Raw genomic sequence first — 13,321 nt, 5'->3', positions numbered from 1 at the left:
GACCAAGAGGCGAGACTGCTAGAATATGGGCATTTTATTCCCCGCAGTGTCGCACAACGGGTCTGGTTTATACTCACTCTACATGTTACAAAAACTGGGAGCCGTCAGTTCTCGTAGAGCGGTTGCCAACAACCCACGCTCGGCGGTTAAACGTAACCCCGGAGCAGACTCACCGAACTGGAGACTTTTCCAGCTGATATACTCCCTTCCAGATATAAACATTCATGTGAACAGCAGAGCAAGGCTAAAAAACACATTCCATTCTGGTTACATACAGATAAGAAGATTCACACGGGACTAAGCAACACCTCCATTCCGGTTAGATTCACACATGTATTGGGACATAATTTTTAACCGTTTCACCACATTCCACTGCTTGGAATTTTACACCACAACTGCTCATACCGACTTTGAGACTTCGTGGCCGGGTAGCCCAGCCGGGTTTGACCCGGCGGTTCTGCGGATGGTCTCGCCTTCGAGAGCGGGCCGGCCCCCGCATTCAGGCCGATTTTCATGCATTTCCAGTGGTGGCAAGTGGTCCAAACTGTGATGGAAGCGAATGTGACAGCTCATACCGACTTTGAGTGCTCGGGGGCGGATGGCCCTGTCGGATTTGACCCGGCGGTTCTGCCGAGGGTCTCGCCTTCGAGGGCGGACCGGCCCCCCGTGTTCAGGCCAGCTTTCATGCATTTCCAACGTTGGCAAGTGGTCCAAATTGTGATGGGAGCGAACTTGACTGCTCATACCGACTTTGAGACTTTGTGGCCGGGTAGCCCGGTCGGATTTGACACGGCGGTTCTGCCGAGGGTCTCGGCTTCGAGAGCGGGCCGGCCCCCGCATTCAGGCCGATTTTCATGCATTTCCAACGTTGTCAAGTGGTCCAAATTGTGATGGGAGCGAATGTGACAGCTCATACCGACTTTGAGTGCTCGGGGCCGGCTGGCGCAGCCGGATTTGACACGGCGGTTCCGCCGACGGTCTCGCCTTCGAGGGCGGACCCTGCCACCGTGTTCAGGCCGAGTTTCACGCATTTCCTACGGTGGGAAATCAGTAACCAGAAAAACTTAGAAAAATGCCCAAAAAGAAGAAATCAGTAACCAGCGACACTTGGTGGCGGCCTGGTGGCGACAGATGGGGCCTGCTGGTGACGGATGCGGCCTGGTGGGACCCGGTGGAGACAGGTGGGTCCTGGTGGCGACAGATGTGGCCTGGTTGGGCCTGGTGGTGACAGATGGGGCCTGGTGGAGGCAGATGGGTATCGGTGGAGACAGATGGGGACTGATGGGGCCTGGTGGCGACAGATGGGGCCTGGTGGCGACAGACGGGGCCCGGTGGCGACAGACGGGGCCCGGTGGCGACAGACGGGGCCTGGTGGTGATAGTTGGGGACTGATGGGGACCGGTGGCGACAGATGGGGACCGGTGGCGACAGATGGGGACCGGTGGCGACAGATGGGGACTGCTGGCGACGGATGGGGACCGGTGGAGACAGGTGGGGCCTGGTGGGACCCGGGGGAGACAGGTGGGTCCTGGTGGCGACAGATGGGTCCTGGTGGTGACAGATGGGGCCTGGTTGGGCCTGGTGGCGACAGATGGGGCCTGCTGGTGACGGATGCGGCCTGGTGGGACCCGGTGGAGACAGGTGGGTCCTGGTGGCGACAGATGTGGCCTGGTTGGGCCTGGTGGTGACAGATGGGGCCTGGTGGAGGCAGATGGGTATCGGTGGAGACAGATGGGGACTGATGGGGCCTGGTGGCGACAGATGGGGCCTGGTGGCGACGGATGGGGCCCGTGGCGACAGACGGGGCCCGGTGGCGACAGACGGGGCCCGGTGGCGACAGACGGGGCCCGGTGGCGACAGACGGGGCCCGGTGGCGACAGACGGGGCCAGGTGGCGACAGACGGGGCCTGGTGGCGACAGACGGGGCCTGGTGGTGATAGTTGGGGACTGATGGGGACCGGTGGCGACTGATGGGGACCGGTGGCGACTGATGGGGACCGGTGGCGACAGATGGGGACCGGTGGCGACAGATGGGGACCGGTGGCGACAGATGGGGACTGCTGGCGACGGATGGGGACCAGTGGAGACAGGTGGGGCCTGGTGGGACCTGATGGGACCCGGGGGAGACAGGTGGGTCCTGGTGGCGACAGATGGGTCCTGGTGGTGACAGATGGGGCCTGGTTGGGCCTGGTGGCGACAGATGGGGCCTGGTGGCAACAGATGGAGACCGGTGGCGACAGATGGGGACCGGTGGCGACAGATGGGGACCGGTGGCGACAGATGGGGACCGGTGGCGACAGATGGGGACCGGTGGCGACAGATGGGGCCTGCTGGCGACAGATGGAGACCGGTGGAGACAGATGGGTACCGGTGGTGATAGTTGGGGACTGATGGGGCCTGGTGGCGACAGGCGGGGACCGGTGGCAGATGGGGACCGGTGGCGGCAGATGCAGACCGGTGGCGACAGATGGGGACTGGTGGTGACAGATGGGGCGTGGTTGGGCCTAGTGGCGACAGATGGGTCCGGTGGCGACTGATGGGGACCGGTGGTGACAGATGGGGTCTGGTGGTGACAGATGGGGTCTGGTGGCGACGGATGGGGCCTGGTGGGACCCGGTGGAGACAGGTGGGTCCTGGTGGCGACAGATGGGTCCTGCTGGTGACAGAAGTGGCCTTGTTGTTCCTGGTTGCGACAGATGGGGCCTGGTGGCGACAGACGGGTATCGGTGGTGATAGTTGGGGACTGATGGGGCCTGGTGGTGACAGATGGGGCCTGGTGGCGACAGCTGGGGCCTGGTGGCGACAGAGGGGTACCGGTGGTGATTCTTGAGGACTGTTGGGGCCTAGTGGCGATGGACGGGGCCTGATGGCGACAGATGGGGACCGGTGGTGACGGATGGGGACTGCTGGCGACAGTGGTGACAGGTGGGGACTGGTGGAGACAGGTGGGGCCTGGTGGGACCCGGTGGAGACAGGTGGGTCCTGGTGGCAACAGATGAGGCCTGGTGGCGACAGGTGGGGCCCGGTGGGGACAGATGGGTACCGGTGGTGATTCTTGAGGACTGATGGGTCCGGGTGGCAACAGATGAGGCCTGGTGGCGACAGGTGGGGCCCGGTGGCGACAGACGTGGCCCGGTGGCGACAGACGGGGCCAGGTGGCGACAGACGGGGCCAGGTGGCGACAGACGGGGCCTGGTGGCGACAGACGGGGCCTGGTGGCGACAGACGGGGCCTGGTGGTGATAGTTGGGGACTGATGGGGACCGGTGGCGACTGATGGGGACCGGTGGCGACAGATGGGGACCGGTGGCGACAGATGGGGACTGCTGGCGACGGATGGGGACCGGTGGAGACAGGTGGGGCCTGGTGGGACCTGATGGGACCCGGGGGAGACAGGTGGGTCCTGGTGGCGACAGATGGGTCCTGGTGGTGACAGATGGGGCCTGGTTGGGCCTGGTGGCGACAGATGGGGCCTGGTGGCAACAGATGGAGACCGGTGGCGACAGATGGGGACCGGTGGCGACAGGCGGGGACCGGTGGCAGATGGGGACCGGTGGCGGCAGATACAGACCGGTGGCGACAGATGGGGACTGGTGGTGACAGATGGGGCGTGGTTGGGCCTAGTGGCGACAGATGGGTCCGGTGGCGACTGATGGGGACCGGTGGTGACAGATGGGGTCTGGTGGTGACAGATGGGGTCTGGTGGCGACGGATGGGGCCTGGTGGGACCCGGTGGAGACAGGTGGGTCCTGGTGGCGACAGATGGGTCCTGCTGGTGACAGAAGGGGCCTTGTTGTTCCTGGTTGCGACAGATGGGGCCTGGTGGCGACAGACGGGGCCCGGTGGAGACAGTTGGGTATCGGTGGTGATAGTTGGGGACTGATGGGGCCTGGTGGTGACAGATGGGGCCTGGTTGCGACAGCTGGGGCCTGGTGGCGACAGAGGGGTACCGGTGGTGATTCTTGAGGACTGTTGGGGCCTGGTGGCGATGGACGGGGCCTGATGGCGACAGATGGGGACCGGTGGTGACGGATGGGGACTGCTGGCGACAGTGGTGACAGGTGGGGACTGGTGGAGACAGGTGGGGCCTGGTGGGACCCGGTGGAGACAGGTGGGTCCTGGTGGCAACAGATGAGGCCTGGTGGCGACAGTTGGGGCCCGGTGGGGACAGATGGGTACCGGTGGTGATTCTTGAGGACTGATGGGGCCTGGTGGCGACGGACGAGGCCTGGTGGCGACAGATGGGGACCGGTGGTGACAGATGGGGACCGGTGGCGACGGACGGGGCCTGGTGGCGACAGATGGGGACCGGTGGAGACAGGTGGGGCCCAGTGGTGACTGGTGGAGACCGGTGGTGATAGTTGGGGACTGATGGGGCCCGGTGGCGACAGGCGGGGACTGGGGCAGATGGGGACCAGTGGCGACAGATGGTTACTGGATGTGATAGTAGGCGACTGGTGGGGCCTGGTGGTGATAGTTGGGGACTGATGAGGACTGGTGGCGACAGATGGGGACCGGTGGAGACAGGTGGGTCCTGGTGGCGACAGGTGGGTCCTGGTGGTGACAGATGGGGTGAGGTTGCGCCTGGTGGCGACAGATGGGGCCCAGTGGTGACAGATGGAGCCCGGTGGCAACAGATGGGGATCGTTGGCGACAGATGGGGACCCGATGACAACTGATGGGGCCAGGTAGCGACGGATGGGGCCAGGTGGCGACCAACGGGGCATGGTGGCGACGGACGGGGGCTGGTGGCGACAGGAGACGACTGGTGATGACAGGTCGGGCCTGGTTGGAACTGGTCGTGACAGATGGTGCCCGGTAGGGACTGGAGACAGATGGGGACCGGTGGCGATAGTTGGGGATTGGTGGAGACAGGTGGTGACAGGTGGGTCCTGGTGGCGACGGATGGGGCCCGGTGGGGACTGGTGGCGACAGATAGGGACCGGTGGAGACTGGTGGGTACTGGTGGAGACAGGTGGGTCCTGGTTGGGCCTGGTGGCGACGGATGGGGCCCGGTGGAGACAGGTGGGGCATGGTGGCAACAAATGGAGACTGGTGGCGACAGGTGGGGCCTGGTGGGACCCGGTGGCGACAGGTGGGGCCTGGTGGCGACAGGTGGGTCGTGGTGGTGACAGGTGGGGCCTGGTGGGCATGGTGGCGACAAATGAGGCCCGGTGGCGACAGGTGGGGACCGGCGGCGACAGGTGGGGACCAGTGGTGAAAGTTGGGGACTGGTTGGGCCTGAGCGTGACAGATGGGGACTGGTGGGGACAGATGGGGACTGCTGGCAACAGTTGGGGACCGGTGGCGACGGATGGGGACTGCACGCGATGGATGGGGACCGGTGGCGACAGCTGGGCCCTGGTGGCGACAGGTGTGGCGTGGTGGCGACAGGTGGGGCGTGGTTGGGCCTGGTGGTGACAGATGGGGCCTGGTGGTGACAGATGCGGCCTGGTGGGACCCGGAGGAGACAGGTGTGTCCTGGTGGCGACAGGTGGGGCCCGGTGGGGACAGATGGGTATCGGTGGTGATAGTAGGGGACTGATGGGGCCTGGTGGCGACTGATGGGGCCTGGTGGCGACAGATGGGGCCCGGTGGAGACACATGGGTACCGGTGGTGATAGTTGAGGACTGATGGGGCCTGGTGACGACGGATGGGGCCTGGTGGCGACGGACGGGGCCTGGTGGCGACGGTCGGGGCCTGGTGGCGACGGACGGGTACCAGTGGTGATAGTTGAGGACTGATGGGGTCTGGTGGTGACGGATGGGTTCTGGTGGCGACGGATGGGGCCTTGTTGGGCCTGGTTGCGACAGATGGGGCCCGGTGGCGACAGATGGGGACCGCGGCGACAGATGGGGACTGCTGGCGACGGATGGGGACTGCTGGCGACGGATGGGGACTGCTGGCGACGGATGGGGACCGGTGGAGACAGGTGGGGACCGGTGGAGACAGGTGGGGACCGGTGGAGATAGATGGGGCCTGGTGGGACCTGATGGGACCCGGTGGAGACAGGTGGGTCCTGGTGGCGACAGATGGGTCCTGGTGGTGACAGATGGGACCTGGTTGGGTCTGGTGGTGACAGATGGGGCCTGGTGGCGACAGGTGGGGACCGGCGGCGACAGGTGTGGACCGATGGGGACTGGTGGTGAAAGTTGGGGTCTGGTTGGGCCTGGGCGTGACAGATGGGGCCTGGTGGCGATAGAGGGGGACCGGTGGGGACTGGTGGAGACAGATGGTTACTGCTGGCAACAGTTGGGGACCGGTGGCGACGGAAGGGGACAGTTGGCGACGGATGGGAACTGCACGCGATGGATGGGGCGAAAGGTGGGGCGTGGTGGCAACAGGTGGGGCGTGGTTGGGCCTGGTGGTGACAGATTGGCCTGGTGGTGACAGATGGAGCCTGGAGGAGATAGATGGGGCCCGTGGCGACAGAGGGGGGCCGGTGGCGACAGATGGGGACCGGTGGCGACAGATGGGGACCGGTGGCGACAGATGGGGACCGGTGGCGACAGATGGGGACCGGTTGCGACAGATGGGGACCGGTGGCGACAGATGGTGCGTGGTTGGGCCTGGTGGGAACAGATGGAGACCGGTGGCGACTGATAGGGACCGGTGGTGACAGATGGGGCCTGGTGGTGACAGATGCGGCCTGGTGGCGACAGGTGGGGCCCGGTGGGGACAGATGGGTATCGGTGGTGATAGTAGGGGACTGATGGGGCCTGGTGGCGACTAATGGGGCCTGGTGGCGACAGATGGGGCCCGGTGGAGACAGATGGGTACCGGTGGTGATAGTTGAGGACTGATGGGGCCTGGTGACGACGGATGGGGCCTGGTGGCGACGGTCGGGGCCTGGTGGCGACGGACGGGGCCTGGTGGCGACGGACGGGGCCTGGTGGCGACGGACGGGGCCTGGTGGCGACGGACGGGGCCTGGTGGCGACGGACGGGGACTGCTGGCGACGGATGGGGACCAGTGGAGACAGTGGCGACAGGTGGGGACTGGTGGAGACAGGTGGGGCCTGGTGGCGACGAATGGGGACCGGTGCCGACGGATGGGGCCTGGTGGCGACCGACGGGGCCTGGTGGCGACCGACGGGGCCTGGTGGCGACAGGAGACGACTGATGGAGACAGGTGAGGCCTTGTGGCGACAGATGGCGCCTGGTTGGACCTGGTCGTGACAGATGTGGCCTGGTGGGGACAGATGGGCCTGCTGGCAACAGATGGGGACTGGTGGCGATAGTTGGGGTCTGGTGGAGACAGGTGATGACAGGTGGGTCAGGTGGTGACAGGTGGGTCAGGAGGTGACAGGTGGGTCCTGGTTGGGCCTGGTGGAGACAGGTGGGGCATGGTGGCGACAAATGGTGACCTGTGGTGACTGATGGGGACCGGTGGTGACAGTTGGGGACCGGTGGTGACAGGTGGGTCCTGGTTTGGCCTGGTGGTGACTGATGGGGTCTGGTGGCGACGTTGGGGCCCGGTGGAGACAGGTGGGGCATGGTGGCGACAAATGGAGACCGGTGGGACCCGGTGGAGACAGGTGGGTCGTGGTGGCGACAAATGGGGCCCGGTGGGGAGCGGTGGCGACAGGTGGGGACCGGTGGTGACAGGCGGGGAACGGTGGCGACAGGCGGGGACCGGTGGTGACAGATGGGGACCGGTGGTGACAGATGGGTCCTGGTTTGGCCTGGTGGCGACAGATGGGGCCTGGTGGCGACAGCTGGGGCCCGGTGGGGACAGATGGGGACAGGTGGCAACAGATGGGGACTGCTGGCGACAGTGGCGACTGGTGGAGACCGGTGGGGCCTGGTGGGACCCGGTGGAGACAGGTGGGCCTTGGTGGCGACAGATGGGGCCTGGTGGCGACAGGTGGGGCCCGGTGGGGACAGATGGGTACCGGTGGTGATTCTTGAGGACTGATGGGGCCTGGTGGCGACGGACGGGGCCTGGTGGCGACAGATGGGGACCGGTGGTGACGGATGGGGACTGGTGGAGACAGGTGGGGCCTGGTGGGACCCGGTGGAGACAGGTGGGTCCTGGTGGTGACAGATCGAGCCTGGTTAGGCCTGGTGGTGACAGATGGGGACCAGTGGAGACAGATGAGTACCGGTGGCGATAGTTGGGGACTGATAGGGACCAGTGGCGACAGATGGGGACCGTTGGCGACAGATGGGGACTGTTGGCGACAGGCGAGGACAGGTGTCAGATGGGTCTTGGGGGCGACAGGTGGGGACCGGTGGCGACGAATGGGGCCCGGTGGCGAAGGATGGGGACCGGTGTTGAAGGATGGGGCGTGGTGGCGAAGGATGGGGACCGGTGGTGACAGACGGGGCCTGATGGTGACAGACGGGGCCTGATGGCGACAGACGGGGTCTGATGGTGACAGTCGGGGCCTGGTGGCGACAGATGGGGCCTGGTGGCGACAGATGGCTCTTGGTGGCGACTGGAGGAGACAGATGGGGCCTGGTGGTGACAGATGGGGCCAGGTTGGGCCTGGTCATGACAGATGGGGCCTGGTGGCAATAGATGGGGACTGGTGGACATAGATGGGGACTGCTGGCCACAGTGGGGGACCGGTGGCGACGGATAGGATCGGCGGCGACGGATGGGGTCCGGTGGAGACAGGTGGGGCCTGGTTGGGATTGGTAGGAACCGGTGGCGACAGGTGGGGACCGGTGGGACCTGGTGGAGACAGGTGGGTCCTGGTGGCGACAGGTGGGTTGTGGTGGAGACAGGTGGGTCCTGGTGGTGACAGATGGGACGTGGTTGGACGTGGTGGCGACAGATGGGGCCCGGTGGCGACAGATGGGGACAGATGGGGATTGGTGGAGACAGATGGGGACCCGATGGGACTGATGGGGCCAGGTGGCGACAGACGGGGCCTGGTGGCGACAGACGGGGCCTGGTGGCGACAGACGGGGCCTGGTGGCGACAGACGGGGCCTAGTGGCGACAGAAGGCAACTGGTGGAGACAGAAGGCAACTGGTGGAGACAGATGGGCCTGGTTGGGCCTGGTGGCAACAGATGGGGCCCGGTGGCGGCGGAAGGGGCCTGGTGGCGACAGACAGGGCCTGGTGGCGGCAGAAGGCAACTGGTGGAGACAGATGGGTCCTGGTGGCGACAGATGGAGCCTGGTTGGGCCTGGTCGTGACAGATTGGGCCTGGTGGCGACGGATGGGGACCGGTGGCGACAGATGGGGACCGGTGGCGACAGATGGGGCCTGGGTGGCAACAGATGGGGCCCGGTGGAGTCAAGTGGGGACCGGTGGAGTCAGGTGGGGACCGGTGGAGTCAGGTGGGGACCGGTGGAGTCAGGTGGAGTCAGGTGGGGACCGGTGGAGATAGGTGGGGCCTGGTGGCAACAGATGGGAACTGCTGGCGACGGACGGGGACCGGTGGCGGCGGACGGGGCCCGGTGGCGACGGACGGGGCCTGGTGGCGACGGACGGGGCCTGGTGGAGACAGATGGGTCCTGGTGGCGACAGGTGGGGCCTGGTTGGGCCTGGTCATGACAGATGGGGCCTGGTGGCGACCGATGTGGACCGGTGGGGACTGGTGGAGACTGCTGGCAACAGATGGGGTCCGGTGGCGATGGATGGTGTCCGGGGGCGACACGTGGGGCCCGGTGGCGACAGGTGGGGCCTGGGGGCGACAGGTGGGGCCTGGGGGCGACACGTGGGGCCCGGTGGCGACAGGTGGGGTCCGGGGGCGACAGGTGGAGACTGGTGGCGACAGGTGGGGACCGGTGGCGACTGGTGGGGCCTGGTGGCGACGGACGGGGCCTGGTGGCGACGGACGGGGCCTGGTGGTGACAGATAGTGCTTGGTGGCGACAGGAGGTGACTGGTGGCGATAGATGGGGCCTGGTGGCGACAGACGGGTCCTGGTGGCGGCAGATGGCGCTGGGTGGCGACAGGAGGTGACTGGTGGCGACAGATGCGGACTGGTGGCGACTGATGGGGACCGGTGGCGACTGACGGGGACCGGTGGCGATGGGGCCAGGTGGCCACAGTCGGGGCCTGGTGGCGACGGACGGGGCCTGGTGGCGACGGACGGGGCCTGGTGGCGACGGACGGGGCCTGGTGGCGACAGGAGGTGACTGGTGTAGACAGATGGGGCCTGGTGGGACCCGGTGGAGACAGGTGGGCCTTGGTGGCGACAGATGGGGCCTGGTGGCGACAGGTGGGGCCCGGTGGGGACAGATGGGTACCGGTGGTGATTCTTGAGGACTGATCGGGCCTGGTGGCGACGGACGGGGCCTGGTGGCGACAGATGGGGACCGGTGGTGACGGATGAGGACTGGTGGAGACAGGTGGGTCCTGGTGGTGACAGATCGAGCCTGGTTAGGCCTGGTGGTGACAGATGGGGACCAGTGGAGACAGATGAGTACTGGTGGCGATAGTTGGGGACTGATAGGGACCAGTGGCGACAGATGGGGACCGTTGGCGACAGATGGGGACCGTTGGCGACAGGCGAGGACAGGTGTCAGATGGGTCCTGGGGGCGACAGGTGGGGACCGGTGGCGACGGATGGGGCCCGGTGGCGAAGGATGGGGACCGGTGGCGAAGGATGGGGACCGGTGGCGAAGGATGGGGACCGGTGGTGACAGACGGGGCCTGGTGGCGACAGATGGGGCCTGGTGGCGACAGATGGGGCCTGGTGGCGACAGATGGCTCTTGGTGGCGACTGGCGGAGACAGATGGGGCCTGGTGGTGACAGATGGGGCCAGGTCATGACAGATGGGGCCTGGTGGCAATAGATGGGGACCGGTGGGGACCGGTGGACATAGATGGGGACTGCTGGCCACAGTGGGGGACCGGTGGCGACGGATAGGATCGGCGGCGACGGATGGGGTCCGGTGGAGACAGATGGGGCCTGGTTGCGATTGGTAGGGACCGGTGGCGACAGGTGGGGACCGGTGGGACCTGGTGGAGACAGGTGGGTCCTGGTGGCGACAGGTGGGTTGTGGTGGAGACAGGTGGGTCCTGGTGGTGACAGATGGGACGTGGTTGGACGTGGTGGCGACAGATGGGGCCCGGTGGCGACAGATGGGGCCCTGTGGCGACAGATGGGGACAGATGGGGATTGGTGGAGACAGATGGGGACCCGATGGGACTGATGGGGCCAGGTGGCGACGGACGGGGCCTGGTGGCGACAGACGGGGCCTGGTGGCGACAGACGGGGCCTGGTGGCGACAGACGGGGCCTGGTGGCGACAGACGGGGCCTGGTGGCGACAGACGGGGCCTGGTGGCGACAGATGGGCCTGGTTGGGCCTGGTGGCAACAGATGGGGCCCGGTGGCGGCGGAAGGGGCCTGGTGGCGACAGACAGGGCCTGGTGGCGGCAGAAGGCAACTGGTGGAGACAGATGGGTCCTGGTGGCGACAGATGGGGCCTGGTTGGGCCTGGTCGTGACAGATTGGGCCTGGTGGCGACGGATGGGGACCGGTGGCGACAGATGGGGACCGGTGGCGACAGATGGGGCCCGGTGGAGTCAGGTGGGGACCGGTGGAGTCAGGTGGGGACCGGTAGCGACAGATGGGGACTGATGGAGATAGGTGGGGCCTGGTGGCAACAGATGGGAACTGCTGGCGACGGACGGGGACCGGTGGCGGCGGACGGGGCCCGGTGGCGACGGACGGTGCCTGGTGGCGACAGAAGGTGACTGGTGGAGACAGATGGGTCCCGGTGGCGACAGGTGGGTCCTGGTGGCGACAGGTGGGGCCTGGTTGGGCCTGGTCATGACAGATGGGGCCTGGTGGCGACCGATGTGGACCGGTGGGGACTGGTGGAGACTGCTGGCAACAGATGGGGTCCGGTGGCGATGGATGGTGTCCGGGGGCGACACGTGGGGCCCGGTGGCGACAGGTGGGGACTGGGGGCGACAGGTGGGGCCTGGTGGCGACAGACGGGGCCTGGTGGCGACAGAAGGCAACTGGTGGAGACAGATGGGTCCTGGTGGCGACAGATGGGCCTGGTTGGGCCTGGTGGCAACAGATGGGGCCCGGTGGCGGCGGAAGGGGCCTGGTGGCGACAGATAGGGCCTGGTGGCGGCAGAAGGCAACTGGTGGAGACAGATGGGTCCTGGTGGCGACAGATGGGGCCTGGTTGGGCCTGGTCGTGACAGATTGGGCCTGGTGGCGACGGATGGGGACCGGTGGCGACAGATGGGGACTGGTGGCGACAGATGGGGCCTGGGTGGCAACAGATGGGGACCGGTGGAGTCAGGTGGGGACCGGTGGAGTCAGGTGGGGACCGGTGGAGTCAGGTGGGGACCGGTGGCGACAGATGGGGACTGATGGAGATAGGTGGGGCCTGGTGGCAACAGATGGGAACTGCTGGCGACGGACGGGGACCGGTGGCGGCGGACGGGTCCCGGTGGCGACGGACGGGGCCTGGTGGCGACGGACGGGGCCTGCTGGCGACGGACGGGGCCTGGTGGCGACGGAAGGTGACTGGTGGAGACAGATGGGTCCTGGTGGCGACAGGTGGGTCCTGGTGGCGACAGGTGGGGCCTGGTCATGACAGATGGGGCCTGGTGGCGACCGATGTGGACCGGTGGGGACTGGTGGAGACTGCTGGCAACAGATGGGGTCCGGTGGCGATGGATGGTGTCCGGGGGCGACACGTGGGGCCCAGTGGCGACAGGTGTGGCCTGGGGGCGACAGGTGGGGCCTGGGGGCGACACGTGGGGCCCGGTGGCGACAGGTGGGGCCTGGGGGCGACAGGTGGGGCCTGGGGGCGACAGGTGGGGACCAGTGGCGACTGGTGGGGCCTGGTGGCGACTGGTGGGGCCTGGTGGCGACGGACGGGGCCTGGTGGCGACGGACGGGGCCTGGTGGCGACGGACGGGGCCTGGTGGCGACGGACGGGGCCTGGTGGTGACAGATAGTGCTTGGTGGCGACAGGAGGTGACTGGTGGCGATAGATGGGGCCTGGTGGCGACAGACGGGTCTTGGTGGCGGCAGATGGCGCTGGGTGGCGACAGGAGGTGACTGGTGGCGACAGATGCGGACTGGTGGCGACAGATGCGGACTGGTGGCGACTGATGGGGACCGGTGGCGACTGACGGGGACCGGTGGCGACTGACGGGGACCGGTGGCGACTGACGGGGACCGGTGGCGATGGGGCCTGGTGGCGACGGACGGGGCCTGGTGGCGACGGACGGGGCCTGGTGGCGACGGACGGGGCCTGGTGGCGACAGGAGGTGACTGGTGTAGACAGATGGGGCCTGGTGGGACCCGGTGGAGACAGGTGGGCCTTGGTGGCGACAGATGGGGACTGATAGGGACCAGTGGCGACAGATGGGGACCGTTGGCGACAGAT

Source organism: Chiloscyllium plagiosum, unplaced genomic scaffold, assembly GCF_037043375.1.
Source record: "Chiloscyllium plagiosum isolate Xiang-an unplaced genomic scaffold, Cpla_swu_hap1 HiC_scaffold_43, whole genome shotgun sequence".
Classification (NCBI taxonomy): Eukaryota; Metazoa; Chordata; class Chondrichthyes; order Orectolobiformes; family Hemiscylliidae; genus Chiloscyllium; species Chiloscyllium plagiosum.
Note: the sequence above shows the minus strand (reverse complement) of the source record.